At 38.9% G+C, this 5,588-nt stretch overlaps 1 long non-coding RNA gene across 1 annotated transcript; it reads left to right on the plus strand.

Moving 5' to 3' along the window:
• Positions 1-4,383: 4,383 nt before the first annotated feature.
• On the plus strand, positions 4,384-5,132 carry LOC149982083 (uncharacterized). The gene is made up of 2 exons (XR_016482747.1): positions 4,384-4,577; positions 5,017-5,132. It is a non-coding gene; the product is annotated as an uncharacterized LOC149982083 (long non-coding RNA).
• Positions 5,133-5,588: the final 456 nt, after the last annotated feature.

Here is a 5,588-nt window from a genome sequence, read left to right on the forward strand (position 1 = left end):
AGTCTGGATCTGAGTACCTCCCCAACCCTTCACTGAATGTGAACACATTCAGGGCCATCTGATTGGTCCAGAAACTGATGGGTTGGGCCAGAGCCAGAACACACGTAGGTAAAGCGGCGGTTTGATTCGTCACTGGCTTTGATACTCTGATTGGCTAGAAACGATCCAATCACTGATTACTTTGTTTTGTACAATGCCCCTCCTGCCCCTGATCACCATAAAGAACTTCAATGATGGCAGTCTCAGACTAAAGTATGTAGCGAACAACAGAGCAGCGGAATAATTAAGTGTGAGTTGTCAGGCTAACAAAATGCCATCAGGAACAGCCAGAAAGAAAGAAGTCCAGATTCTGAGGCCCTTCTAACACATAACATCCACTTAGTTCAGATATAAACCCTTCTTTCCTCACATCCCCCATCTTGTAAACAGTTGAAGAGGCGGCCAAAGATTTCTTGAGGGTTACCTATAATTCCGCTGGTCAGGAAGTACCTGATGGCCACTAAGAAGGCCTTTTCTCAACTGCCCTTAAAGGTAAGAACACAGGCATCCGCTGAGTCAGCTGAATAAAGCCCTCAGAGCCCCACATGTTAAGGGCTCTCAAGGAAGACACTAACTGAAGAGGCCAATGAGGTCATCAGCTCGACATAGTTTTGAGAGAGAGAAGTACTATTTTTCCTATGGTGGTTCGGTTGAAGTACCTGAAAGAATTCTTAAAGGATAGACAAAGAGGGACTTTAGTTTGGAGTGCCATTAGCTGTCTGTTGCTGCCTCTGAGAGTGTACGCAGAGAGAGGGAGAAATGTGCTCTGACTTAGGGCCATGGTCTGATTGTTACCACCATGTGGGGTTTTTGCAAAGTTAATTCAAATCTGCCAGTGAATATTTGTCCATCCTATCCAGATTATAGTAGTTTAGTTTGTTTGAATATTTATAACCAGGTCAACAAAAGAAAACAACAACATTGCTTTGCGACTGTCGATTGTCAATAAATCTGGTGTTATTGTGATGAAAAAAACTGTCCTAAATGATTGCTAGTCTATTTATATTGGGTCACAAGTAAGTGTTTGTACAGATTATTGTTGTTATTTTTCTCAAATAAATGTTGTTCCCAACAACTTAAATTGAGCTTTAAATAGATATGTATGCCTTATCTTCCAATAAAACCTTCTAATAATGATTTACCACTATTTCCCCATAATATTACCCTTACAGCCAATAGATGATGGTAAGAACCTACCCACTGGGCACAAATGTCATTTCAACGCCTAGTTTGGATTTACATTTGGTTGAGTTGTCAACTAACGTGAATTCAGTGTGAAATCTAAATAAAATGTCACTGTGTCGTTGGATTTAGCTTAAAAGTGTGTGTGTGGGGGCCCTTCGAGCTTAATCAATTAAGCTCTTGTCTTGAGGATCAGTAAGTGGCCCTAATGGCCACACATGCTCTAACTTAAAAGGGCTGTCTCCTGAAAAAGATTAGCAACCCTGTTTGTACCCAGGTTTCAATATGTTTCTAGAATTATTCTCCCATTAAGAGAGAGAGGGTTCTATTTGTAGACCAACCATGCAGACACTTTTGTGACACTTTCTCTCCTTCCTTTCCCAGAACTTAGAATCCAATTCCAATAGAACTCTGTTACAGTAAATGGGAGTAAAATGCAATTTTATGTACTTTAGATGCTGTGTTTTCCATTCACACATAAAGCGAGAACAAAAGTCCTTCAATAAACAGTGAGTTTCCACATAATGAATACATGATGTGCAATTTCATTCATCAGCTAATTTATCTATATGATTTTATCAATGAAACACAGTCAGGAATAGAATAAAAACACATTTCAAAACCATAAGTATGAAAAGGAAAGAGCAGCTTCCAACTTGAGGAATAACTCATCGTAATTTTTAGATATCCCTGTGGAATGCAGAGAGCTGCTTGCTATTCATGTGGATGCCTTTGATACTGTGGCCCCTTCCATATCTCCTCTACGTACCCTGCGATCTGTGCTCATCTTCACTGATTTATACATATACTGTGTATGTGCGTTATCTGTGCCATTGCTGTACTGACATAAAATATCAATAGCATTAGTGCTATTTTGACTGGACTGTTAGGAATGAAAATACATTTTACAGTACCAGTTTCTGGTTTTGTTTGACAATATCTCTGTATTATCAGAAGACAGTGTAACGATTTTCGTTTTTGGAAGAAGGAGAAGACCAAAGCGCAGCGTGGTACGTGTTCATGATACCTTTAATAAACTGAACACTGAATACAAACGAACAAAAGAATAAAGGAAAACCGAAACAGTCCCGTATGGTGAAAACACTGAAACTGAAAATAATCACCCACAACTCAAAATGGGAAAACAGGCTACCTAAGTATGGCTCTCAATCAGAGACAACGATAGACAGCTGCCTCTGATTGAGAACCATACCAGGCCAAACACATAGAAAAACAAAACCTAGACCTACAACATAGAATACCCACCCACATCACACCCTGAACAAACTAAAAATAGAAACATACTGTACAAAGCAATCTACGGTCAGGGCGTGACAGACAGAATGTTCTCTATAAACTAAATGTAAATTAAGAGAAAAACTGATTCTGAGGAAACTTTTCTCTTGTATCATCAAATGAATGCATATTTCTGACTAAATAGTAAAATCTCAGACTTTGTACTGAGGCATACAAGGTTATCTTTGCAAAAACATCCTAAAAGATGGTCCATGGTGAACATGTCAATTATTTGTTTTATGATTGGTCTATGTGTAAAGTCCATCTTCCAACCGATTGGAGAAAGATGTTAGCACATTCAGTGTGTTCTGTTTGATGGAGAGCCCTGATCTGTTCAGCCACAAAATTGTATTTGCTCAGTGATCTTGAACAAGTTCAAAAGTTGAAGAAGCACCTCAAATGGCACTGATGTGGTCAGTCCACACACACCAAACCATGTTCATATTGATTTGTTCCCGTTTTACCCATTTACCGTGTACTCCAGTACACAATCACAACACAAGACACGGACATCAGCCTGCTCAAACACACAGATTAACTTTAAAATGATGGAGAGTATTTGCTGCTTCTTAAAGGGAATTTTTACCGCTGCTCCATTTCACTATAAATGTCAATTAATATGTTATCAACATATCATAGTATGTTCACAACTAAATTGTGATAACGCAACACGTAAAGTGTTGGTCCTATGTTTCATGAGCTGAAATAAAAGCTCATAGATGTTGTACACACGAACAAAAAGCGCTTTTCTCCCAAATTTGGTGCACAAATTTGTTTACATCCCTGTTAGTGAGCATTTCTCCTTTGCCAGCTGACAGGTGTGGCATATCAAGAAGCTGATTAAACAGCATGATCATTACACAGGTGCACCTTGTGCTGGGGACAATAAAAGGCCACTCTACAATGTGCAGTTTTGTCACACAACATAATGCCACAGATGTCTCACGTTTTGAGGGAGCATGCAATTGGCATGCTGACTGCAGGAATGTCCACCAGAGCTGTTGACAGAAAATGTAATGTTAATTTCTCTGCCATAAGCCGCTTCCAAAGTTGTTTTAGAGAATTTGGCAGTACGTCCAACCGGCCTCATAACCGTAGACCATGTGTAGCCACGACAGCTCAGGACCTCCACATCCAGCTTCTACACCTGCAGGATCGTCTGAGACCAGCCACCCGGACAGCTGATGAAACATTCTGACTGACTGGGGCTGGCCCCTATGCCCTCCCAGGCCCGCCCATGGCTGCGCCCCTGCCCATTCATGTGAAATCCATAGATTAGGGCTGAATGAATGTATTTCAATTGACTGATTTCCTTATATGAACTGCTGAGTAAAATTATTGAAATTGTTGCATGTTGTGTTTATATTGTTGTTCAGTATATATATATAATAGTGTTTTATATAATATTGTTTTACAAGTGTACTGACAAGTGACTAAATGATTCCAGCTGAATCAGAAACCAATAAAGTGTTCACTTCAACTTCTTGATCAATTCATTGTGATAGTCATGAAATGTATTTGGATAAACTAGCTTCAGTCTTACTGCTAAAACAAATGATTCAGGGAGTTGGTTTATCATACTTCAATTTGTTGGCAAGTAAACATATTTTAATTAAACAGTAGATGAGTCTGTCAATATAGTAAGTAAGTAGACATGGCTTATATTCAAGAAAATATTATATTATATTATTTGCTGTGGAGACAGAGATGAGTTTACACAGCAATATGCAGGAACAGTTATGGCAATGTATGACATATATACAGTAGAAGAAAAACATACTACTAACACTTATAATAAATACTACAGAAGGGAATAATTGCATATGGTGTGTTTGGGTGGTGCTATGAGATGTTTGGGGTCATTGATACAAGTGTATATTGTTGTTTATTAGCTACGCAAATGTAACAGTTGTTAAAGTACTATGTGAATTTCACCAGGTTCATATATCAATATGTTGTGTTGATTTGTTATGCATGCCTGCATCCTGGGAGAAGGGGAGTGTGTACTTACGTTTTGCCCGGCGTGCTCGTGCTCAAATCATTTTGATGCACTGAGAGAGGTAGGCACGCTTTTTCTGTCTTCAGAAAAGTTTGATTATTTTAAGTACAAAGTCATACACACACTGTTTTGTTCATGAATAATGATGTATATTTAGAGGTTACTCGTAAGTGGATGGTATTGTTAAGATGCACTTGTAATTGTACTTTTTAGGATGATATCAACATTCTGAATTCAACATGTGGTTAATAGCTAGCTAAGGTATTAGCAGGCTATTGTATGTGTGAACGATGGCTAGCTCCTCGAATGATCCCAGTCCCTCCTATTGTGCATCTGTTGTAGAAAGAGGCGACGATTCTCAGAACATACGTGCTCTACAAATGTTTTATTTCCTTTTGGATGCAGGTATGTGGTTTTATCAATGTAAAATATGTTATGTATAATAAGGAGAGAGTGTATTAATTGTTGTATTCCAAAATCATTTTGATGCACTGAGAGAGAAAGAGGCGACGATTCTCAGAACAGATGTGCTCTACAAATGTTTTATTTCCTTTTGGATGCAGATGCAGGATGCAGAGAGTCAGTTCTGCTTGATTAAAACTACCTGATCTCCAAAGTCCACGTCTATAGTCTATCAACCACACACAACGCAGAGTTACAGCGGTGCAGTATAGCACCGGCTACACATAGTCACGTTACCCCCTACCTATGTACAAATTACCTCAACTAACTTGTACCCCCGCACATTGACCCGGTACCGGTACACCCTGTATATAGACTTATTATTGTTATTTTATTGTGTTACTTTTATTTTTTTACTTTAGTTTATTTAGTAAATATTTTCTGAACTCTATTTTCTTAAAACTGCATTGTTGGTTAAATGGCCCAGCCAGAGCCCAGACTTGAACCTGATCTAACATCTCTGGAGAGACGTGAAAATAGCTGTGCAAAGACGCTCCCCATCCAACCTTACAGAGCTTGAGGGGATATGCATAGAGCTCATATTGCTATATATCTACCAACAGCGAAACAACTTACTAATTTGTCATTTACTCTTTTGAGTCCTGGTCCA

Source organism: Oncorhynchus mykiss, chromosome 8 (genome assembly GCF_057628025.1).
Source record: "Oncorhynchus mykiss isolate SJ-2025 chromosome 8, ASM5762802v1, whole genome shotgun sequence".
Classification (NCBI taxonomy): Eukaryota; Metazoa; Chordata; class Actinopteri; order Salmoniformes; family Salmonidae; genus Oncorhynchus; species Oncorhynchus mykiss.